The sequence below is a fragment of the Cydia strobilella genome, chromosome 4, assembly GCF_947568885.1.
Source record: "Cydia strobilella chromosome 4, ilCydStro3.1, whole genome shotgun sequence".
Lineage (NCBI taxonomy): Eukaryota > Metazoa > Arthropoda > Insecta > Lepidoptera > Tortricidae > Cydia > Cydia strobilella.
In genome coordinates this window covers 12,313,558-12,340,514 of record NC_086044.1, presented here as the reverse complement: position 1 = coordinate 12,340,514, position 26,957 = coordinate 12,313,558, and the positions used below count along the sequence as shown (strand labels likewise).

The 26,957-nt window shown below is 38.3% G+C and overlaps 1 protein-coding gene and 1 non-coding gene across 4 annotated transcripts in view; one reads left to right on the top strand and one right to left on the bottom strand.

Moving 5' to 3' along the window:
- Nucleotides 1-26,957, bottom strand: part of LOC134741042 (tensin-1) — a 173,567-nt gene that overhangs the window by 120,224 nt on the left and 26,386 nt on the right. The window lies entirely within an intron of this gene.
- Nucleotides 15,606-15,677, top strand: Trnam-cau (transfer RNA methionine (anticodon CAU)). Its single transcript has one exon. It is a non-coding gene; the product is annotated as a tRNA-Met (tRNA).

The window sequence follows — 26,957 nt, the reverse complement described above, 5'->3', positions numbered from 1 at the left end:
GTGAAACTCTCGTTTGTCAAGACTCGAGTCTATAGGTGTAAAGCTATGAAAAGAGATTGTAATTAGATTTTTATTATTATTAGTTTTCATACGAATTTAAGTGATACCTATTTTAAAAATGCGATGTCAATTTTAACTTTAAAACCTTACGGATCAGGGCTTTTAGACTGACCACGCGAACTTTTCACAAACTTGGCAGTAACAATCAAAGTAACAATGCACCATAGGTATCCCTATAAATAAGCTCTATCTATATATACTTGACGTAACCTGCGTGGTGCACCCCACCCCGCGCGTTGGCCAGTGATAAAAAAAAACATGCCTTTACCATGGATGTCAATTTTTCTCGGAACATAGACTGCAAAGTGGTTGGAAACTCTCCTGTTACGAACAAATGTATGGCAAAGATATTTGTCATTACTTGTCAGTGGCGTGGCGTTGGCAGCACTGCTGAAATGAAATGCCAACTTGACATTAATGCGTATATACGAGCGGCAACCATTTTGAAATATAAAATGTGCAAAAACTGCAAAATAATATCAGTTTTCTAAAATTGAGTTGAGCACATTTGCTTCTCTTTTATATTACTGTGTGTACTTTGAATTTTGTATTTTTGAAAAAGAAACCCGTACTATTATAAAATAGTGAAAATGGCCGGCAAAAACCGATATTGTGAAATATGCGGTGTCAGGGAAATCACTCGAGGAGGATTCTTTGCCAGATTTCCCAAGCATGAACAGCGGTAAGTCAAAAAGTTTCAAAATACAACTAGGGAACAAGTTATTTCATTAAACATTTTGATTTTTCAGCCGCGTAAGCTGAAGGCCGACCGAGACGCCGATTCAAATCCGGTGTCCATCTCTCCCTAATACCGTAATAGGAGGACAAGCACGTACTGCTCGCCCTTAGTGTCGGTCAAAGACTTCCTAGGCATTCAAAGATGACGTCCATTTCAATTTATAAGTTCCTAAAAAAATGTTATTTGCTATTTATGCGGTGTGTTATTTGAAATTTGAATTTGCTGTTTGCTTAATAGTTAGGGTACAGGGTACTTATAAACCGACACAACACATTATTCATCATCATCTCAATCAATCTTTGGGTGTTTTTGGCTCCATCGATATTGTTGATGATTCCGCCAACGTCAAGGTTTAGAAAGGCTTCTCAAGATAGTTTATCTCTTCGAAACCGTCCGATTTGTAAACGTTTTAAGGGTACCATACCCAAAATGGCAAAAAAGAAACCCTTATAGTTTCATCATGTCCGTCTGTTCGTCCGTATGTCACAGTCATTTTACAATACAAATACAACCCAGCTGTCCGTCTGTCTGTCTGTCTGTCTGTCTGTGACCAGGCTGTATCTCATGAACCGTGATAGCTAAACAGTTGAAATTTTCACAGATGATGTATTTCTGTTGCCGCTATAACAGCAAATACCTACTAAAAAGTACGGAACCCTCGGTGGGCGAGTCCGACTCGCACTTGGCCTGTTTTTTTAATATGATACAGGAGGCAAAGGAGCACACGAATCACCTGATGGTAAGAGATTACCGTCGCCCATAGATACCCGCAACACTATAGGGGTTGTAATTAGGCAAAGGTGCACACGAATCACCTGATGGTAAGAGATTACCGTCGCCCATAGATACCCGCAACACTATAGGGGTTGTAATTTCATTGTCGGCCTCTTTTCTTGAAGGTTTGAAGGCCGTTATGATCCGGAAATACCGCACGCGACAGTTCATTCCACAGTTTGTCTGTGCGAGGCAGGACCAGGACGTTTCTGGAGAAACACATAGTTGATGGTGTTCGCAAGTTCGCATGCTCTTTAATAGTTGAGGACTCTTTACTAGGTATTGCGTAGTATTAGATATGCGAGATTTGCTCTCACGCGGACGCCGATATGCATGTCTTCAAGCAGGTCATTAGTAGGTATTTACTAGATCGGTATAAAACAGATAAAAAGTTCAAAGTAAGATATTTAAACGGTCTAAGTACCTACTTGGTTAACAGCTGACTACGACTGGCAAATAAAAATAAGTGATGGTACTAACTGATGTATTATGTACCTATGTTTGCATTTTATTTTTGAAACTTATTTTAGCGTGTGAAATGTCTTTAGATTATGTAGTTATGTATTTTTTGGGTTTCAGCACATACTTCAGCTGCTGCATCTGAGAGTACTAGCCAAGCTTGTCTGCAAACTGGAATCATAAGCATTCAACCGGATAAAGGTACCTTTTTAGGGTTCCGTACCCAAAGGGTAAAAATAAAAACGGGACCCTATTACTAAGACTCCTCTGTCCGTCTGCACGTCTGTCTGTCCGTCTGTCTGTCTGTCTGTCTGTCTGTCTGTCTGTCTGTCTGTCTGTCTGTCCGTCTGTCACCAGGCTGTATCTCATGAACCGTGATAGCTAGGCAGTTGAAATTTTCACAGATGATGTATTTCTGTTGCCGCAATAACAACAAATACTAAAAACAGAATAACATTAATATTAAGGTGGAGCTCCCATACAACAAACGTGATTTTTTTGCCGGTTTTGCGTAATGGTACGGAACTCTTCGTGCGCGAGTCCGACTCGCACTTGGCCGGTTTTTTTAATACCACGTCGGTGGCAAACAAGCATACGGCCCGCCGTATGGTAAACATTCATCATAGCCTATGTTTTTTTTTAATACTTCGACGGTGGCAAACAAGCATACGGCCCGCCCGATGGTAAACAATCATCATAGCCTATGTTTTTATTAATACTTCGACGGTAACAAACAAGCATACGGCCCGCCTTATGTCAAGCAGTCATCGTAGCCTATGGTTTTTTAGGGTTCCCTACTCAAAGGGTAAAAACGGGACCCTATTACTAATCCGTCCGTCTGTCTGTCTGTCTGTCCGTCTGTCACCAGGCTGTATCTCATGAACCGTGATAGCTAGGCAGTTGAAATTTTCACAGATGATGTATTTCTGTTGCCGCAATAACAACAAATACTAAAAACAGAATAACATTAATATTTAAATAAGTGGGGCTCCCATACAACAAACGTGATTTTTTGCCGTTTTTGCGTAATGGTACGGAACTCTTCGTGCGCGAGTCCGACTCGCACTTGGCCGGTTTTTTTAATACCACGTCGGTGGCAAACAAGCATACGGCCCGCCCTATGGTAAACATTCATCATAGCCTATGTTTTTTAAATACTTCGACGGTGGCAAACAAGCATACGGCCCGCCCGATGGTAAACAATCATCATAGCCTATGTTTTTATTAATACTTCGACGGTAGCAAACAAGCATACGGCCCGCCTTATGTCAAGCAGTCATCGTAGCCTATGGTTTTTTAGGGTTCCCTACTCAAAGGGTAAAAACGGGACCCTATAACTAATCCGTCTGTCTGTCTGTCTGTCTGTCCGTCTGTCACCAGGCTGTATATCATGAACCGTGATAGTTAGACAGATGAAATTTTCACAGATGATATATTATTATTATTCTGTGAGTATATATAATTATAGTAGATATAATAATATAGATATAATTATGAAATAAAACTATGAAAACGGATTATATCGCGTATATTGAATTTATAATTCATCCCGACGTTTCGAACTCTTTACAGCGTTCGTGGTCAACGGGTGATATAATCCGTTTTCATAGTTTTATTTCATGAGTAACTATCGCGGTAACCGAAGACAATATTAGATATAATTAGTTGCCATTGTCTTAATGTTACATTTAATTCTATTCTTTGTTATTCTATGTTATTATGTTGAAATATTTACTAAAGACTTTAGTACTTAATATCAAAATAACTTATTTGCTACACCCTGTCAGGGTTCATGTTTCACATATATGTAACTTTGTAGTTACTTTATTATAATGTTGTACATGAATGCAATAAAGAATGATTATGATTATGATTTATGTTGCCGCTATAACAACAAATACTAAAAAATACGGAACCCTCGATGGGCGAGTCCGACTCGCACTTGTCCGGTTTTTTTAATACCACGTCGGTGGCAAACAAGCATACGGCCCGCCCGATGGTAAGCAGTCACCGTAGCCTTTATACCACGTCGGTGGCAAACAAGCATACGGCCATGACCTGCCTACAAGGCGCATGATTCTCATCTTCCCCCGCTCCCTCGGCATTCGTCCTTAGCGTGGACAGCGTAGGTCGCAGTGGGGCTTCGTCTGCCACGCGTGCTAACGTGTACGTGGGGGGCGTTTCGAAACAAAGGGGCCTACCGCCGCGAACACCGAAGTTTGCAAATTGCAGGCATCTTTCTATGTCACTCTCTAATTACGCCTTAATTTGAGTAAAAGAGAATGATTTTTTTTTATATGATGAAATAGGCAGGCGTTTGACCACGATCCCACCTGATGGTAAGTGATGATGCGGTTTACGGTGGAGCACGCTTACCTATGAGATACCTATTAACTCTCCACTATGTCGGCAATTTGCGAACTTCGGTGTTCGTGGTAGGACTCAGGCAGGCATATGCTGCTGTAACGGAGGGATTTAAAATTTAAATACGGCAAACAAGGCAATATTGAGCAGGCGTTGCCAATATTGGAAAAAAATGTTATTATCTTGTATCACAAGTAAGAGATATTAAGTCTGAACAGATTTGAATTACGAGGTGTGAATTGGTCCCTAGACATTCTTTTAACACTATGCATTTTGTTACTGATTTCAGATCAAGTACAAGTACGAGGTACGAGTGTAAATGAGTGCCGAAGAGTACTTTTTACAGTAAGAAATCTCCAGTTAGAGAATCTGCCTCCAATGGAAGATGCGCTACGTAAACATATTCTCCGTGCAGTTTACCAAGGAGGAGTTTGGGGACAATTTATAGCCCCTCAGCAACACAGCAACAGCGTTCAAGTGCGTGTTCAGGTATTGTGAACACCACGCCCGCTCCGATATATCTGATGGCGACTGTACCTGCGCTTGTACCGCACAGCGCGATGTGCTCCTAGCAACCACACTGAACTTGTTTTGCATGTTTCTGTTTTAGCTGACACACACCACTTTTGATGTAGATTGTTTTTCCACTGGGTATTTACTTACTAGCGCGGCACGATTATATTTATTATTTTTTCTCACTAACTTATTAATTTTGTTTTGTAACTGATTGTTGTGTTTTTTCTCATGTAAGTGAAAAATTGTTATTTTTATGAGAAATAAAGATCTTTTAACCGAAACATTACAACCTCGAAAATGCATAAGGAAGGTAATAGGGTTACATTTTTTAGCTAAACAAAGTGATGTCTGCAGCTTTTAGTTTGAGGTATGTTGGCTATTATACGGATACACTTTTTCTGGAGTATAAAGAGGTCGTTTGCGTTTGTCCTATTATTATTATTATTTTTTATTTTTTATTATTTTTTTTATTAATAAAATTAAAATTTTACACGTCATAGTAATTCTATTCTAAATTACATTATTATTCACATACATTAAATTATTAAAATTACAATGCATTATTATAAATTCGGTACACAATTGTTAACCAAATGTTTATTATATATAATATTATAATGTTTTAAATATGCAGGACTCATGTGACATTCTATTCCTATCAGAAGAATTCGTTTAACGAGTAAAAGGCAGCAAAGACTAGGTATTTTTTAAGTTTGAGTACGAAAGAATTGTAGCTATTCGCAGTTTTTATGTCTTCAGAGACTCGGTTATAGATTTTAGGGCCAATTGTGTGCAGACATTTTTTAGATTTAGCTAGCCGTGTGCGGGGTGGACGAAGTTCGTGGCGGTGCCTTAAGTTGTATTTGGGTTCCGCAGCGTTAGACTGGAACTGTTCGTAATTAAACCTTACCTGTTTAGCTACCTCTAGGCTATAAAGGCAGGGTAGTGTTAGTATTTTGTTACTAGTGAACAGTTCTTTGGCAGGGTGGTCCCATTTGACACCGGCGACTACACGAATTGCGCGCTTCTGTAGTTTGAAGACTCTCTCGCGCTCCGCGGCGTCACCCCATAGGTCTATACCATACGCCCATACACACTACATTACACCACATCTTAACCAGGCTTGCTCGTATGCATAGTAAACAGACAATGTACATTTTACATCCTGGGTTTTGGATTTTAGTATTCTCAAACCGTAAACAAATGACAGGGCGGATTTAGGGGAGGGCAACCGGGGCAGTTGCCCCGGGCCCCCACAAAAGAGGGCCCCCACAATATATCCAGGGATATAACCAGCTAGAGGTTAGAAGGGAATTGGCAACTAGCCTCTTATATATTTAGGTTAGTGCGTGGGGCGGTCAGTAACCCAGAGTTACTAAAGTCAATAGGTTTTTACGCGCCTCCACGGTACGTGTGGCGGAGGCGCAGGCCGCCCCTGCTGGCCGAGCCGCACGCGCGCACCGGGTTGATGCGCACGGCCCCTTGGACGAGAGCCACCAGCACATTTAACCAAGTTGCCAATCGAACTGACGTATTTTATTGTTCCGAGAGTGAATTTGTAAAAGTTACAATGTTCGTGTTGTATTATTCTTAGTTATAGTATGTATATACCTAGTTATAGTAGTAGTATAGTTATAGTAGTAATTAATTATTTTTTAATGTCAATAGTTTCTGTCTACACTATCGCATTGGGAAACTGTAAGGATAGCTGTAAGATTTATTAAATAAATAAATTATTGACCAAAAAAAAAAACTAGAGATTTCGGCCCCCACAATAGAGATTTTTTTCAACATTTAAGTTAGATGAGAAGTCTTTTCATTAAAGTTAGATCTATGGGCTCTTTTTGGTAGGATCTAAACTAAATGGAGTTTTGTTTTATTCGTATTAACTTGGAGATTGTGATTCTGTGTAGCCATTCTGCATCAGGGGTTAATAAGGATCAGATCATAGCGTAATAACAGTACACACACAGCCCACAGTAGATCCTGCTTAAAGCTAGTTACCTGTAGTAGGTAGTACCTAAGTTCGACTGTTAAGTGTGATCGTAATGAGGGCTACCGTTTTTGTGGTCACCAGTTGGCGCCACTGTAGATGTAGGTCCAGAAAAACAGATCTCAAATTTCTTCTATGGTTATTTTTATAAAATCAATACGTTCTAATAATTACAAAGGTATTTTAACGTATGTGCCATTTTTTCAACCTGTTTAATTTTGCATATATTTATTGAGAATCTATTGTTTACCATGATTAATCAAAGGTGGACAAAGATGAATAAGGAGTGAATATTAACGATACAAAAGTTTAAAACCCCCAAAACTTCTATGCATTTGACATTTTGAAAGACCTCCATCTACACTAGCGCCCCTAGCGGCGAAATTAAACGCGCTAGCCCTCATTTAATCAGTTCCTACTTCCTTCCTACAGTTATATTTGTGTTTACCAGAACCTGTTTAAATATATTAATTCTAAGAATAGTTTTTTGAAAAAACCTTTATTAGATTTATATTTATTATTTATCTTACGAGTACAGTGTATCCGTTTGTAATTTCTACCAGAATATCTTTTGTACAGTTCAGTGTGTAGAAATATAAGTGGGTACAGCATATACGTACATTCAGTATTAAAATTGTGCAATAACAACAAATATGTATATACCAACTTAAGAAATTAATAAAGTTTGTTATAAAATCACTGGTGTTTTATTTTCTAGGATAAAAAAATATCAGAGTTTAGGATCATCATCATCATACACGGATGGTTTTTATCGGTTAAGGAAGTCACTATTATCGATTTTTAGCAGCACTACTTTCTATCATGTCGGTTATTATCGTTTCGAGAACTCACTATTATCGATTTTTCCCAGCACTGCTTTCTATAAACCATAGACAAATATATAGATAGTATATAGCTTTATCTGTGCTATAAACGAGTTTCTTTATGTTGGTAGGAAACTAATATCATGGTCAAACTAAAACGTTAGACAAATACGTACTATGGAGTTCCGTCTCTTAGAACGTAGTGATTATATGCTCTTTGACTGCAAAATCGCACACTTATTTAATACATATTGTATCCTTATGTTTTATGTTGTTGAAAATTACTTCATAGGTATGAGCTGCCTCTAATGCAGCCCTTACTTCTATTTTTTTTATCTCATGACTCATGATGACACACGACTGCCGCCGTTTATTTTTTTTGACTTTTGCTGCTCAAGTTTTCCACTACCCCCTACACCCGAGGCCGATATTCATCGTTCGGTTCCGAAACTTCCGAAGACGAATATCAAGATTTATGGACGTTAAGGCCAGTGACGATCTCTTATTTGTTTATGGTTATGTACTTACTGACGGATATTAGTTCCATGTTTTACCAAGCTTTTACTTCCACTAATAGTTAGCCGGCTACAATAATTTAAAGACTACATTGCAATGTGAACAGCGCCCGTCCAGTCATTACAGCATCACCCGCGGCGGCACCCGCGCCGACAGCCGCCGTCGGACTCCCAACGAGCACTTATTAAAGAAAGGGTCGCGCCGTCTGCGCGGCGACCTTCACCCACAAATCTGTAACTAGGTATACGTAGTATGCATATAGATAAAAACTTTTATAAAAAAAAGATAAACCGACTTCAAAAAGGATGAAATAAAATATTATCCTTTTTAGTGTTCCGTGTTTAAGTATATGCGTTACCAACAACTGATATGTTTGAAGTCGGTGCCAAGCCAAATTATGAACCATATATTCATAGTGATTTTGGTGCAATTCGATAAGGCTGCGGCTATATAAGTATGTACTGTCGGTTCCCTAACATAAGTATCCACTTTTCTATACAATTAGTATGGCAACTTGGTTACTTAAGTTGGGGTACGTTGGATTGCCTAACGCAGCGTACTACGTAGGCAAACAACACGCGAACGCTAAGCGGCGCGGCACGGCGCCTTAATTAATCCTTTGATACCTATAGAAGTGTCCTACGTGGGCGATCTCTTTGCGAACGCGAACGCCTTGGGCCGGCCGCGCCGCGCCGCGTTGCTTCGCTTCGCTTCTTGCGAGTGTTCGCCTATGTAAGACGCAGCGTTACACGACGACAATAAACGAACTTTCTGTAGGTATTTAAGAACACACATCAGAACAGAACACACGGTTGAACCTTCTTGGCGCAGTTTGTACCATGCTTGTCGGCACATTAGTGTAAATCTAATGCGTTTGTTTGTCGTCGTATTTTTTAAAGAGCATTTCTTACTAATTCTTGAACAGTCCATAGAACGCAAGTGTGGGATTGGGATTGAGTTATTTTCTGTCGCTTATCCAGAGGACTACATTTCAAAATATAAAACAATTGAAGGAACCTTCATGCCAAATTTCAGCTAAAGCAGTTCAGTTGTTTAGCCATGAAAAGGTAACAAAGAGGCAGGCAGAATTACTTTCACGTTTATAATATTTGTACAGTTGTAATGGGATTTATATACATAAAGCTGATCATTTTTGACTGGTATTGTTACTACTTGGCTTGGCACCGACTTCAAACATATCAGTTGGTAACGCATATACTTAAACACGGAACACTAAAAAGGATAATATTTTATTTCATCCTTTTTGAAGTCGGTTTATCTTTTTTTTATAAAAGTTTTTATTTTTCCATTTTTAGTTTTAAGACATTGTTAAGAGCATGACGCATGAATGAAAAACATATTATTAATCATGTTTAACTCTAAATTCGTAAACTTTATTAAATAATCAGAATTTTCCTCGAGTCCATCTGGGAAATCATTCCTGTCACTAATTCCATTCTCCGCCCCGCCACTGACCCAATCCCTCAAACCCCCCATCACTCAACCTCACAGCACATCAACCCCTGATCACTGAACCCCTCGACCCTAAACCACCAACCCTTCAACCGCCATTCCCCGACCCCTAACCCCAGACCCCTTAACTCCTAACCCTAACCCCCAAACCCTTAACTTCCAACCCCTCAGTCCCCGACCCATCAACTCACCTCCCCTCAACCCCCAACCTCAAATCCCCCAAACACTAATACCTTCTACCTTCACCTCTCACACCTACCCCTCACCTCTCAGTCTCCTTGGTTGTTTCCAACACTACCTACATCAAAAATCATAATACACATACGAGGGAAGTTTCACATTTCGTCCGTGGTCTTCATCATCAGTAGCCTTACCACGAGTTTGACATTGATATATTCGCTATCGTGTTCGTAACTTATTGTTTATGCATCTCGCTCGTACTGGCATATTAGTGTACAAAGTAAGTTACTAAGACGCTAGCGAATATTTAGTGTCAAACTCGTGGATAGGCTACAGTTGCACTACATCAAATTGGTGGTTTTTGGAAGGAAATGCTTGAGTTTCTTTAGAAAACACCGAAATCACCATACACGTGCCTTTAAAAATTGAGGAGTTCCCTCAATTCCTCACGGATTCCATCATCAGATCAAAACTCCTTGGAGGTAACTTCTTTCAAACAGAAAAAGAATTACTCAAATCTGATCATGGGTGCCGGAGTAATCGCTGAAATCATAATCATCAAAACAATCATCATCATCAGCTCCACTTCATCAAATTGGTGGTTTTCGAGAGAAAATGCTCGTTGCTTAAGAAAACACCCAAATCACCATACTTGTGCCTTTAAAAATTGAGGAGTTCCCTCAATTCCTCATGGATCCCATCATCAGAGCAGCACCAGATTAATGTGGGACCACCTTAGAGGTAGATTCTTTCAAACAAAAAAAGAATTGTTCAAGTCGGACCACGGATCTCGGAGTAATCGCTGAACATCCTACATTAAAAAAATCGTCATGACTATCATCAAAACAATCATCATCATCAGCTCAACTTCATCAAATTGGTGGTTTTCTAGAGAAAATGCTCGAGTTGCTTAAGAAAACACCCAAATCACCATACATGTGCCTTTAAAAATTGAGGAGTTCACTCAATTCCTCATGGATCCCATCATCAGAACAGCACCAGATTAATGTGGGACCACTTTAGAGGTAGTTCCTTTCAAACAAAAAAGAATTATTCAAGTCGGACTCCGGGTCTCGGAGTAATCGCTGAACATCCTACATTAAAAAAATCATCATGACTATCATCAAAACAATCATCATCATCAGATCCACTTCATCAAATTGGTCGTTTTCGAAAGAAAATGCTCAAGTTGCTTATGAAAACACCCAAATCACCATACATGTGCCTATAAAAATTGAGGAGTTCCCTCAATTCCTCAGGGATCCCATCATCAGATCATAACCAGATTAATACGGGACTAACTTGGAAGTAGCTCCTTTCGAGCAAAAAAAGAATTACTCAAATCGGACCACGGGTCTCGGAGTAATCGGTGAACATACATACAAAAAAAAATAGCCACAACCGAATACAGAACCTCCTCCTTCTATGAAATTGAAGTCGGTTAATTATTCGTAAGAGCAAGGACAATAGAAGAGACTCTTCTATTGTCCTTGGTAAGAGGAAAAGTTACCCACACGGCCTGAGGCTATAGGGTGGGCCCTGTACCTGAATATTTTGTAGCAGTTACAAAAAGAAGAACTTAACGAAATATTACATACTTTCAAATCTTTTCAAGATTTTAGTTATTAATAATACAAGGGTAAACGAAATAACTTGTATATAAAGCTAATAATAGAGGCGATTGTATAATATTTTTTTATTTTACAAGGAGGCAAAAATGTTGTTCAACCGCTCGTGCTAATATTGATACCCGACCAAGCGAAAGATTCCAAAATTGAACCACGAGCGTAGCGAGTGGTTCGAAAAGCGGAAACTTGAGCGTTGCGAGGGTTTATTGGGACACAAACATCGCAGCCTAGGCGTACTGCCACACTGCGTACCTTCAGCCTGCTGCCACCGGAAATGAGTCGTTGTCCAGGAGTGTTCCCCTGGCAATAAAATATTACTTACATAAGAATAAACGTAAATTATACATATATTATTATTTCAATTTTATATAGGTATATATTTATTAGTTCAGTTTAAGCAATGATTTTTTATATTGAAATAAAATAATATTTTTTTATAAATGTGGTCGGAGTGCAATAAGTGCCACACTAAGGTGAGGCCGACCAAGACATAGTTACCTACGTCAACAGGTTTAATTTAGCTATTATAATCCGTTTTTTTTTTTTTTTTCATTCTATTTTTCGATGAGGTAAAATGTAGCTACCACTTTTTTACCATTTGCACAAAATTTGCCAAGTTAAGACGCGGCCGACCAAGAGCAGTTGAAGCTACTAAAAGTCAGCTACCCCCACAGATAAGGTATTTTCTATTTTTTTATCAGGTAGGGTTTCATGCAGCCGGCCACGCGGACTAACACCACATGTGACACCACACAAAATGCTACTTGCTTATCAGTTTTTGAAGTACAAAGACAAGCTGGTGTGGTGAAAATATTTATAACAATCGGTGCCTAATACGGTAAAGTAAAATGCGATATTCGTAGCGGATGGTTGTAACTAAATCAAAGTTTCCATCAAAGAGCCTATTGACTGTTGTGGCGCGGAGTAAAGGGTTCAATTATGTTATGGAAGGTACTTCAACGGAAGCGGCACTTGTTTGATCCTAATACTTACTGTATTGTTTCACATTGTAAATATTAAACCTACACGCGTAGAATCGACTAAAATTGCCGGAACCGGACTTGGGCGATGACGTTTGGATAGAGATTCTCTACATAAGCGTACGTTTACGTTTGGATAGTTTTATTTCATGAGTAACTATCGCGGTAACCGAAAACAATATTAGAGATTCTCTATTAAAATGTCCTTACTAGAAGTTTTTGTGTTTTTTATAATGTATATTTGTATATACATATATGTGTATATTGTGTATTAATTAATTATTTCGAGCATATGTATAGCACGTGTCAACAGGGCGAGCAAATATTTCATCTCCCATACGACGCGATGTTCCATTTTCACCGTTATCTCTGTTGACACAGCTAGACATATTACTTTCGTAAGCTACGCGGCGCACCACGTGGCGTGATTTTGTCAATTTCATGAATTTCGCTTTATCCGGAACATTTGTATTCATGACGGGGCGTTTAGTCGATACCTCCTCCTGCCGTCCTTCACTTCCTTTGTAACAAATCAACGATTTAGTGAGTGAGCCATCTGTTCCGCGGGGCGCGAGCGCTCAAAGCGTACGTGACATCCTCCTAACGTCGACGCGGCTCTCACGGTGGTGACACGTCGTGTAATATCCATCGATCACACCGCGGTTCGAATAACTCGATAATGACATTACGAGCACGTGACGCAGGGGTGTAAATCATATTTGCGTGGGCAAACAAATTCTTTAGCTAATACGGCTACGGCGTAGCGATCGTAGCACTCGAAATTTGCATAAAAATGCGAAGCGCTCGAGAGCTTCCATCGCCTTTTGGTAAAATGACAACGCAATAGCGATAGCGGGACCCTAATTACTTCTACGTGGAAACAATATATGCTCAACATTTTTAAAGCACATTGTCTTGGGATGCTACGATTAATTTAGGGTCGAAAGTGTTTTTCGTCTTGACGCTATAAAATGCAGATTACCGTAAGTAACTACGAGTGTCGTCGGTACGAGAATTGTTCTGTTATCAACATCAATCAAAATAAAACTACATGTATCATCTAATTTCACACACAGTTTAAACCTACTTATAGAGAAACAAAACAAAGGATGGTGCCTCTGTCTCCTTTGATATAGGTCGAGATCCACTAGAGCGATTGTAATTTGTCGCGGTTTTCTATTTGTGTTTATTTTGGTGCCTTACCGTCACGCTTAATAAATTGAGGGACGAGGGTTACTTGAATACAAGTCACCAAAATCTAATTATGTTATTATTCGGCTATTATTAATGTCTCGTGAAACTCGTGTTTGTCACAAAGCATGATCATAATTTTATTTTAAAATATTATTATGGTTTTATAAAATGATTTAAATATTACCTTATCCCATTCATTTACAAATTTTCATTGTAGATCTGAACTTCTAATACCTAGGCTAATAGTATCATTTGGAAGTTTAATTATTTTCAATGAAAGAGCGCAGTTATTCGGTCAGTCACATTCATTAACGCGAGCAACTCGGGCCAATTAAAACAATCTGACCCTTCTGGAGCAGAACAGCTTTCCGGTTCTGATCGCACCTCGCCTAGCGCGTTGCATTACCCATAAACTATATTTCGACTAAGTGCTTCTTGTTATGTAACAGTTACAAAGAGGAAACTATTTGGTACAAAATAAAGATTGCACAATATCAACAAAACGTGTGGAATTAATATTTTGTCTAGCAATTGACTACAAGACCGGGATGTCTGGGATTAAAAATGTACAATTTGTTATTAAAAATTCGACGTAGTAGTAGGTACGTTTGTAATTTACAATACAATACAAATACTCCTTATTGCACACCTCAATAAAGGAAAATAATACAAAAGAAAACAGAAACAGTACAAGCAGAGCTAAACAACAGGTGGTCTTATCGCTAAAAAGCTAATAGTTAAAAACAGATAATTTAGTTAGTATCTATATTAATAGATTTTGTACATAACTCTAGACATTATACCAATTTCGATCTACATATTTGATAAGTTATAGCACGAGTTTAGGTTTACAAAACTAGTGGTTGGTGGTCGGCTTTATTAATCTCCCAACTGTAGTGGCTTTGTGCAATTTTACTGACGATACATAGCTGCAACGAAGATTTCAAGAAAATAAAGGCCTCGTTTAGATTTTCCTCTATCCGGGAGCATGTACAATGTATTATTATGTAAAAGGAAAAATGGAAAATTTCACCGCTTCCGACAAGACGCAAGTTCGACTGGGATACCTACGAATTATGCAAGTTGACCAGAAGCGTGCGAATTTTTGATTCCTTCCTTTATGTTTACACGCCTTATAACTATATATAAGGTTGGTTAAGAGCGATCGGACCGGTGTTTCGAAAGGACGCAATTTCGAGTCTTGCCGGAAGCGGTGAATTTATCTAATTTTCCTTTATTATATAAATATTAATCTACTTAGTAATCTACTTATTTCGGCGGACGGACGTGACGTGAGACAATTTCATTTCATATGTGTCTACTCAGTACAATAATTTTTCTGGTTCTACTTCTTTTTTCAAACAGAAGTAGAACCATATTTTTATATTGAACCATATTTTATATTGAATTAAGACCCTAAAGAAATTGAGTTCAAATAAAAAAACAAAACCCTTATAGTTTCGTCCTTGTTTCTGTCCGTATACGGAAACTGTAAGGTACATTTTAATGAAATTTGGTTTGAAAGTAAAAACAAAAATATATTTTGGCACTCCATACATGTATCTAAGGGTAAAAAAAATCATTATCATATATCATTCGATAGGTCTTTAAAACTTATCTTCTTATTAAAACGCCGTAAGTGCCGCGAAGATACACCCTATTGTTTGTATGGCTTTTTGTATGACTTGGCCGTTTTTTTATGTTTAATGCATAAGGCTATCACTGGACTACGGACTACTGTATCATTGTTTAATCAAGGAATATCTTTAAAATGACTGATTTACAGGCCATACTTGTCCTATAATCTTGTATCATATATACACATACGCCCTTTTAGTAACTGTAGAAATATCTAATCAGACACCGTGTACGCTGTGGTAGCTAATTTCGTTCCGGCACTTAAGTAGCAGAGTGGCGCAGTGGAAGCGTGCTGGGCCCATAACCCAGAGGTCCGTGGATCGAAACCACGCTCTGCTAGTAAAATTTTTATTTTTTCCTTTTTTTAATGCTATATTTGATGACTAATGATTATGACTTTCAAAGTATCTAAGTATTGATTAAATTAGATGCAATCGTTTCGTGACTACCCCGATGCCACGTAAAATTTATGATTGCATGAGTTTAGGTACTAGGGGTTTTAAACTAATATTCCCTACGTTGGCCATCAGCCGAATGATGATGACCGGACACTCCCTCACTTTCGGGTTATACGAGGGTCCGTCCCTATAAGGGTGGCACCGGCTAAGTAATGGCACGTGGTAAACGTGAACCTAATGTATATTAATATCATGTTACTTAATAGTTGACGCGTGATAAGCGATGGCGTAAGTTATGAGATTATTTTTGATAAACTTGTGAACCGATTATCACCGCCCGTGCGTTTTGCAAACAATTAACTACATACATTAGGTTTTGTTATTGTCTATTATGGACTGGACAGATAACTTCTGGGTGGTTAGATGAGGTGTCCCGTTTGCAGTGTGTATGTGTGTGTGCGTGTCTGGCTCCGGTCCCGTGGGCTCCCCTCACTCCAAACAAAATGCAAATTATCAAATTATTCTACCAAACGGTCTTGATCGTGAATAATGAACGAATTCCGGCTTTTTATTGAATGATTTAATTAATTTGATTCGAACAATGTTGACGTATCATTGTTTCTACCGTTTTCAATTACTCTTCCATATATATTTTGAATGTACCTGTACACCAACCATAAATACATCCCCACAGTCCAGCAAATACATATTTATCATCTTGAGTATTTTATGTGACATGTGAACTTTTTCATTTTCTTTTCCAAAAAAACAACCCAAACAAAGATTCTAAAATTCAAGTAAGTATGTAATATAAACCTTGGGTCTCTTTATTGCGTAAGTACCTACATAGTTTTTGTAAAGGGATTTGACCCAGCCAATGTCCATAAAGTTGCGAGGAGTTTAGCTTTGAAAATCGTTTTTTAGGGTACAAGATATTTAAAATTTATCCTAATCTGCTGATTTTCAATAATTTTAAGTAAGGTTCTGGGCATTATTGTTTCGAAAAAAAAATAAACAAAAGGTACTAAAAATAAAAGGGAAATTAATAATGTACCTAGTTAGCCCCAGTTAATAAAATCTTAAATATTATTAGATTATAACTGGGCTTGAGAAATTGAAATGTTTGTTAAATTGTAATAGATGGACATTATTTAATGCGTAGAATAATTACCTACTCAACTTTTCCTTTTTAAACAGACTATACCTACTCGTATACCAAGGTATAGTTTGCGTACCAAAGGCATCACCACACTCGTGCGCAACCCTGGCTGTTTACGGATGAATGACAGGGACTCATCCACATCCATCTATGGCAGGTACATGGAGAAAGTCGGAATCACGATCCACCATACACTCACCGGCATTCACTAGATACCTGTCTCGGAATGGAAAGGAATTCTATGTCCAACTTCCTCAGTTTCCATGTCGTTTCAACCTAACTTTCGTTGAGGGTAGGTAGTACCTACTGAGCTGAGACATGACATGCCTAATCTGTACTGTGTATATTCCGTAAGTATTGGTCATATAATTGCTCACAATTTTGGTACAAGCTACCCATACAACGTCGGCAACGGCCTTAACTTTCGGGAACAGAAAAAATAAGAAACAACAATTATCTACGTACACGTCAACACAATTTTCTAATTGAAACCTTATCATTATCAGCATAAAGGGATAGAGAACTCCACTATTTATTAAGCAGATCGATATTGGTTGGTATAATGTTGACCGTTTGTGAATTATTTGCTGAACAAGTGTTGTAGCTCGATTTTTATTTCTTGCCAGCCAAATTTTTTATGCTGTCCAAATGATTTAATGGCTTTTTTTTGCAGATCAGTTTTAAAAAGGCTGATCATTTGATTACTTCCCTAAAACAAAGTCGCTTCCTGCTGTCTGTCTGTCCCTATGTATGCTTAGGTCTTTAAAACTACGCAACGGATTTTGATGCGGTTTTTTTTAATAGATAGTGATTCAAGAGGTAGGTTTATATGTATAACACATCAGCATTGCACCCGTGTGCAGCCGGGGCGGGTCGCTAGTCACTCATAACTAAACAGAGATTTCGTCTTAACTTATGTCGTGCAAAATTTTACACCTGCTAGATCAACATCGGTGCACAGTGCACACCTTTGTACCTGTGTACTAAAAAAACTGTAGTAATCTCAACCAATATATGTCCCACTGCTGAGCTCATAGCTCATGTCACCCTTTATGCACGCTAGGGATCGAGCTATAGTCTCCGCCCACGCTGGCCCAAGGTGGGTTAGTATCTTTGAGAAGTTCTTCGCGGATGTAGGTATGCATGTTTTCTCAGTGTGTTCCTTTACTGAAAACGTATAGTAGCGTAATAGTAGCCTATAATGATATTCCGTAGGTTTAACGAATCCCGAATAACTAATTGGTAACGAGCCAGGATTCGTAGCCATGGCCATGACCCCTGGAATGAAAATCGGACGTTGGAACCGCTCGGCCATCACCATTTCAGTAACTGTAATTTGACTAAAACAAAAAAATGTATGCGTACTAGCACTTCTATCTAATATAACACGTACATTTTGTAAATCAACACACACTCAATGAGTCAATGCATTGATCGATTGGAATTTTTGTGAGATCATAAAGTGTGGCAAAGGGTCAAATTTCAAGTGGTTTATAATTTCTTAATTTACAGCTTCTCAGTACTCCTCCAGATTCCGGGAGGCCACCCGCGCCGTGGATAATTCAGTCACCGTTTACGTATAACTCATGTGCAAGTGCACTTATAAGGCTTGCGCTCAATATGCGTCTGATGGTGTGACGGATGTAGCGGTGGAACACCCGAATCGAGTGGCCCACGAACATACCGACCCCTGACCCGTTCTCACCGGTTTCACACCTCATAACCCAAAGCATAACAGATTATGGAAAATAGGTACCCAATTTTTAAGGTTCTACAATGTTGGGCAGCTATAAAATTGACAAGCCTACTTATTCCGTATAAATAGACAGGTAGTTTGTCTAGCCAATGAGGACTTTCACAACACTATGAAACAAATTAGCTGCACGTAACCTGAATACTAATTCCAGACTCGAAAGGTACTGACTACGAGTTAGATTCCTGAGCTCATTAAATGTTGGCTATCCGTATTTCGTGTCCATTAATCGCACTGGTAGTTTATTACAGACCCCGCCGCCGCATTCTCTGCTTTTGATCAAAATTCTATTTATCTTCATTAACCAGTGCTTATCACGGCAGCTTTTATTAAATTAGACTTTCTCATACGGGTTAATAAAACACAGACCGCTAGTTTAATGGTACTTTAACCAAATAAAGGGACGAAAGTTTATTCATTATATAGACCGTCGTTTAACTGACCAGAGACAAATAGATATCTACAATAAATGGGACAATTTCAATTTCTACTACTAATAAGAGTAAAGTAACTTAAGTAATGTAATGTATAAAAATAGTTTTATCTTCATTAATTTGGCCCCTGTCCTAATTCGACCCTCGTTGTTAATCTTTAAGTTTAGTTATCTCGTATTTTGTTTTTCTTTAATGAGCTATTAAGTGGTGGCAACTGTCCTGGTTTATGAATTATGTATGACACAAAGTTTTATTTAGGTAGCATTTATCATTAAAGTGAAAGGCACAATCTAAACTGTTGACAATTGGAATAGAAACAATAAATAAAGCCTTACAGAAAAAAAATAAACTACAATTAACTAAACTAAAACTACTATAAAACTAAAAATCTAAATCTAAAATGGGCCCCCGTGGCATGGTGCCGAGGATGCTGGCAGCATTTCCGCGCTGGATCGCTATGCTCAAGCGTTGGGCGAGGAAGCTGCCAGCTCTCTTATCTCCGGTCCCATCCACCAGCCGTTTCGCCAATTGCCGGTATAGGCCCTGTGCTGCGGGGCCCCATGGACCAAGACTCGACTCTACGATAAGACACTAGTTATAAGAAACATGTACCGTTTGTGCCCAAATAAACATTAAAACATTAATATCAATGTTATTTACTGTTAGCATTCGCAAAACGGAAGTTAGTAGGTATATGAAATTTATTGTGCCAAAAACTGGTCACGGACTAAGCAACTAATTCAATGCATTCAAAATGAGTACACCAGCTCTAATCTTAATTCGTACAAACAAACGTTATTTTCTCTTGTCTCAAAATGGGACATGCACGATGCCCGTGCTCGTGTCTTGCAGCATTGTTTGTCCAGTGTCGAAACTTATGTGACGTCAACTCGTACACCCAGATGCCTTACGCAACACGACATAACGCGCAATTGCCGCAAACACACATCTCACACAATTTACACAGTAACCTCATCAACGTTTCTGGCTAATAAATTTTAAAGGAAATTTTATCTTCAAAATTGACACCTTAAATGGTATACAAATGGGCCGGCGCTGCTCTTGTTGGTTTCACCGCACCCGCTCGGCGGAGTGTTTGGCCAAACCTATTATTATCATGTCTAAATCAGTCGTAATAATGACAACTCCCAACACAATAGGAGTCATTGCCTTTTCCAGAGAACATATAAACGTTTTAATTGTGTACTTTATTTATATGAAAGGCCCTACTTCTTTGAAACATTAAATTCAACTAGGTAGGTTGTTGATTTCCTTTAGAAATATAAGCAGAGCACCTAGGTAAGCAATTATTCGAAACATGTTTACATGTATTTAACGGTGTTGCACCACCTATTTGTAAGATGTTAATATGTAGTTAACTACTTACGTGTACTTTATATTCCCGCATCCCCGGAACTCTCTACAACACTGCAATTCAAAATGAAAATGTACCCTTATAGTGTTAGGGGCAATGTGTCTAGAGTATTTCTTACCATAATAGTTAGGTACGTAAGATATATATATAATTAGATTCAGTTTTAACACTTCGCGTTATGCAGCCCAGCGACAACTTAATTGCCTAAATTGTCAGCGGCTTGCTCACAAAGTGAAAAGAACGGAACGTGACGAGGGGTTGGCTCGTCTGTCGTATTGGTCGTACGTCATGCTGTCAGTCGGCTGTATGGCGATGCATACAGCCACATAGAGCACCGGCCTGTCTGGTAATAGCGTAGCTCCATCAATTTCTAGGATTTATTTTTAAAATGAATTTTTTGCGTCATTTTCCTGGTCATTTTTAAAGTGATACTTTTATTCTATCGCCCAATTTTTTTCTGCTGTCTTTAGCATGTCGCGTGATGCATTAGTAAAATTCTACTTTATTCCTAGTACTTACTTAGAGTTCATAGTCTTTAAAATAAGCATACGACATTTTGTTTTTAAACATCAATTTGCTTATAATTTCATACAAAATTTTAAGGACAGTAGACCTTATTAACCTTGAATACGGTGTCATTCAACGGTCAAATTCAAATAGAATCAGTTAAAATACATAAAGAATAATGGGTATGACCCTTAGTAAAATTCTACTTTAATTCTAGTAGTTAGAGTTCATAGTCTTTTGTCATTATTCTTTATGTTTATTTACAATATTTCGCTTAATACCCCACAAGTGTATGTGCAATGCATAGTTTGGGTGCAAAATGCAATATTCGCAACGAGGCGGGAGTCATTTTGATGACTTCATTCCGCTGAAGTAGATGGCCGGCGCCGCTGTCTCCCGGCAGTTTTGGAGACCCAGTACCATGCCCAACAACATACTAAAATTTGGTAGCGGTTTCCGGATCTGAACTATCTCTTCGACCGTTTCCCATAAGGCATAGTACTATAAAACACCTGGAGGCTTAGAATTTTAGCAGTGCTCAAGGCAATTTTAATTTTGTTCACGACAACCATGTCCTATGACATTCTGCAAAAAATAGTGCGATTTGATTCCGCTAAAGGCACTTGGGCTGCTTATAGAGGTAAGTGCTATGTCTGAAATTCTTCAGCTACAAGATGGACCCGAATCATGACATCATTACTCATGTGTTAATTTTAAATAATTTCCGGAGCAAACTGTGTACGGACAGGCCTCCTTCACTCGCTCAAAGCCACGCGCTATATGCCTACCGCTCGGCGTATCGTCGACGATATAATCGACAGAGGGCCGCCGAACGCCCGCCTGAGCGCTCGCACCACACGTTTCCCGCGCTTACGCTTCGAAATGCCGAAACCACGTAATTATTGTGCAGTAGATGGGTGTAAAAGTCAAAAAACAAAAGAAAATTTGTCGTTTTTTAGGGTTCCTTACCCAAAGGGTAAAAACGGCACCCTATTACCAAAGATAGATATAACTCCGTAATAGATGGATACAGTCTAAGGAAAAAACGTGCCTCGAAAATCAAGAAAATTTGATTCTCGTTCAGAGGGCGCTACTAGTTTTGGCCTACAGTCGTATAGATGGCGTTGACGGTTTCGTTTGTTGTTATTTAACAATTTTAACGCATATCAGTGAAAGAACATGGGTCAAAATAATAAAAATAATTAATGCAAATAAAAAAGATCATTTATCTATATTTAAATACATTCTATCGTATTTTTATAAATCTTCATTTTTAGTTTTAAAGTGTGTCGACAGATGGCAGTGAATTTACTGGGGTTACAAAATTTACTATGACAATACCGCTCTAGTATAAGTTACTCTATGCTATTACTAAGACTCCGCTGCCGCTGTCCGTCTGTCACCAGGCTGTATCTCATGAACCGTGATAGCTAGACAGTTGAAATTTTCACAGATGATGTATTTCTGTTGCCGCTATAACAACAAATACTAAAAAGTACGGAACCCTCGGTGGGCGAGTCCGACTCGCACTTGGCCGGTTTTTTCATTTCCGAGAGACGAAGAAAGGTGAGTAGTATTTTAAATCTATCTTTATGAATTTTGTCACTATTTATTTCTTTGAACATAAGTAGATAAATCGTAAATTAAGGAGTTTTTTGAGTCAGGTATTATGAGTGTTGTTTTTAAATATTTGATTGACTAATATAAAATATGGTTGATTCGCAACATTCGTTTTATTACAATAATAACATAAGTAACAGTACAACCCTAGCGCATTCTTACGATGACGCGTTGGCACGTGGCTCGCACGGCGAGCAAGGCAGTCTCGACTCTTTGTGCGCATACTTATGGTACATTTCTTCTCGTCCTGAGCAGCAGGTATTATTATTAAGATTTTGTAGGCTATTATAGAGTAGGTATTTTCGCTTTTGTATGGGAATGATGTATCTGTTACGTAGTAACTATTTATTAATCTGTGGTACGGAGCTACAGAGCGTGACGTGGCGATATTACCCGAAATTGTCCTAATAAGGTAATATGATACCTAATTATTGCAAAGAAAATGGATATAGAGTCAGAAGTTGCAAGCGGTGGATTCAACCTACTTGGTACTTACACCTGCTCTTATTAGTTACTATCTTTATATAACAAATTGAAAGCAATAAAAAAACTTACTTTACTATTATGTTTTAGTTATTCTCATTCCACTCTTTAAAATTCTTTAAATTTCAATTAAATGCCTACAATCCCATAACAAGTTTCACTTGCATCGTGGTTTCCTAAAACCACACAATTCATTTTTCATTCGATTTTCACAAAAATAATTATGCCATAAGAAACACCTTCGAAATAGAATATGAATGATACATTAGGCACCTATTTTAAGTATATAGTTTAGAAACAATAATTAATTGAAATAAATTGGACCAGGAATATGACGCCTGTGCCAGGAAAATGACGCGACAGTCATTCGTTAAGTGTGTGATGTTGATCATTTGTCGAAATTATAATTTGATGGTTTACGATTACGATTATTTCGACAAACAGGTATAATAGAATTAATAAGAAGCCAAATTACTTATATAATGAGATAAATAAGGTTAGGTATTAGATCAACATAATAAAATATCGTCATAGTGCGCAAATTCTACCAACAACTAAAGCCTGACCAGGAATATATGATCACGCGCCATGTCGCGGAATTTCACTGGAACTAATTTTTTCATACTATACTAAACTGTCACGCTGGGCATAAAACTGCAAATAGAGAAGAGTTCCGGACTGTGGTATCCGACATCCGAAGATGATATGGCACCTAAAGAAGAAGAAGATACTGAACTGTTACCCTTATACATGAGAATAACAGCGCCCTCTTAACAATGATCATACCTAATATATTACTGGTCAGGCTGTACAGTCGAACTAAGTACCTAAACTAGGTACCTACTTTACTAGGTACCTATCGATAAAGTAGGTACGCGCATTCAACACAATACAAAAGTTCCATGGCAAATTAGATCGTAATCGTAATGTACTACACAGACTGTTTATTCTTAAGGATTCTGATCACAAGCATATCTTGAGTTTAATGTAGGTAGAGTTGTTATTATAACTTCTACTTAATTCCAGTTTAGAAGGAAGATGCGAGGCTCGCTCGAGCAGGTATTATCCCAAAAGGATTATGGGCAAAATGACGACAAATATAAGAGGCTTTACCTTTACGGGCATAACTTGTAGGAAGGAAATCTTAATGGCTCAAAAACAGGACACGTTCAGCACCATTTGACTTAGTACGATTAAAATACTGTAAGTAAATATTTTAAAATAGAATCAATTAAATAAAACAACAAAAGTCGCCGGTGCTAGTGAAACAGAAAGATGAATATCGCGTATAGTCAATCAATTTAATTCAGTTGGAAATAATCGATAGCTATCTAAGAAGACCACCCACGTGGCCGGCTGAGGGAACTACTTACCATCTACAGCACAGCGCACCCACTAAATGCTGGACATTAATTTAGGATAATTGGCGGCCACTGGACGGTGAATAATATACTCTGCTCAATTAGTTACTACATAACGTCACGTAACGTAACGTAACGTAACGTAACGTACGTTACTAACGTACTCGTACGTACCGATTTAACGGTAGTCATAAACACTTTAAGATAGTCCTTAAAACGTAGCAGATAAAATTAATTACATGCCATATTTATCGGAATCTCGGATACTTACATTTTTTTTTAATCTATAAGGTTATTGTGCTCTTCACCCAGTAATATTAGTTTCTTCACAAAGGCTCCATCAAATATAACCGTTACCCATGTTGTCATCAAAATTTTTAAATAAGAGCATAACAAATACTTATAATCACTGAGGTATGGGGTGCATATATTTTATTTAAATACTAATTTCTAACCGACTTCAGTAAAAGGAGGATTTTATAAATTCGACCGAATTTTTTAGTGTCCTACTATTTTTTTTTAAGTATACGTATATGTAAGTACATACATAGTTCTACGTTGGTCCCATTTCTGTCTAAACCCATATCTGATGATGGGATCCATTAGGAATTTTGGGGAACTCCTCAAATCTTATGGGCATTCCTACATATAGCGAAATGGGATCCATTAGGAATTTTAGGGAACTCCTCAAATCTTATGGGCATACCTACATATAGCGAAATGGGATCCATTAGGAATTTTAGGGAACTCCTCAAATCTTATGGGGATACCTACATATAGCGAAATGGGATCCATTAGGAATTTTAGGGAACTCAAATCTTATGGGCATACCTACATATAGCGAAATGGGATCCATTAGGAATTTTAGGGAACTCCTCAAATCTTATGGGCATACCTACATATAGCGAAATGGGATCCATTAGGAATTTTAGGGAACTCCTCAAATCTGATGGGCATACCTACATATAGCGAATTTTGTATTTTCAGCAACAAACCAAGCAATGCATTCAAAAATTCATTGATGATTCGGAACTGCTGATGAAGCTCAGAGCGGAACTCTTAAACGACGCGTATTTCATGTTTGGCGATTTGTCTCCTTTTGTTAATTTTTGAGGAACAGTTGTGTCAAGGTCCAATTCTGATGTTGGGTTAAATCGTGATCCTGACCTTGAAACTTGAAACGTACCCGAAGCTTGAAGTACTTTTTGAGTTCGGATTTCTTAAAAAAGAGGTTAAACATATTTAAATAAACATAAATGCCAGAATTTCTTTTAAATGTACAACAATATGGTTTTTATAATATGAGTTAGTAAGCTATTCCAATTGAAGTAAAGGATTTAACGAATAGTTACTTAGGCAGTATAGGTCGGGGTTCCATTACAATGCCCGTTTGTTGCTACTTGTTTATACAGACCTAATTTATTGCTGCCGTATCGTGCCGTACCTATGTTTGGTATAGCTAGGGGTACTCAACGTAACCCCACGTCAATAATAGAACACAATAATTAAAAAAAACTGCCCGCAGTTTCTAAGAATAGCCATATTATGACTATAATTTGTCCAATAGAAAAATAGTCAAGGGTTATTTTTGCGGCTTCATTGTGTCGAGTTGAAGTGTCATAAATAATGTTCCCTGCACTCGAAGCAAAGTTACGACCAAGCGGCTGCACCAGGTGGCGCAACTTATATTTGCGTTATGTACCAATTTAAAAAACTTTATTACTTTCATTCATGCCGTTTCTTTATCGATGAACGATCCAAGTTCTCAGTAAGTAGGTAAGTTTTTTTTTTCTATTTTGTGCTCGGGCCGCGTTACGGTCACGTCGTGAAGCGTCACCGAGGCACTTCGGTACACTACACGGCAGCTGTTGAGCATGTTTCGCGAACCGTACTGTTTTTTGTTTGGGCCAGATGTTTTTGCACGGACACAGCTAAAATTTCAGTGATGAAACCTACACCCGAGTATATAAGTAATCCAATACGTCGTTATTAAAAAGGTGACAATATGTTAATACTAAATTATCGTAAAACTAGACCACCACTGGAGTGAAATGCGAGCAATGACGTTTTTAGCTCGAGCGTTAATTTGTGAGATGATATAGATAACCAAAGTTTATTGCTTTCGGTCGGGCGGTCAACATTTGTTGATACAAAAACTTCTGAATGTAGAATGATTTTCCCACAAACTTACTTAGTACGCGATAGAAGTCTTTGACGTTAACGAGGTCTCATTAGCAATCAACATTAAACCAAAGACGTGTGGTGTGGGTACTTTAGCCTAGACAGCGTATTCTTAATCAAAGTGATATATGTACGGCATTGTATAGAGCAGTTTGTATTGCGCATTACGCATAATTAGATGCTGCGCTGCCGCTTCTGTGCCGCTGCCGCTACGAGTGCATGTTGTTTATTAGGACCGCCATTAAGTACCTGTGAACTGACCGAACCACTTCCGCACAACAAACGGTTCCTACACTCGTATTGCGCAACATCCGCTCCCGATTCTAACCCATGCATTAACAATTAATT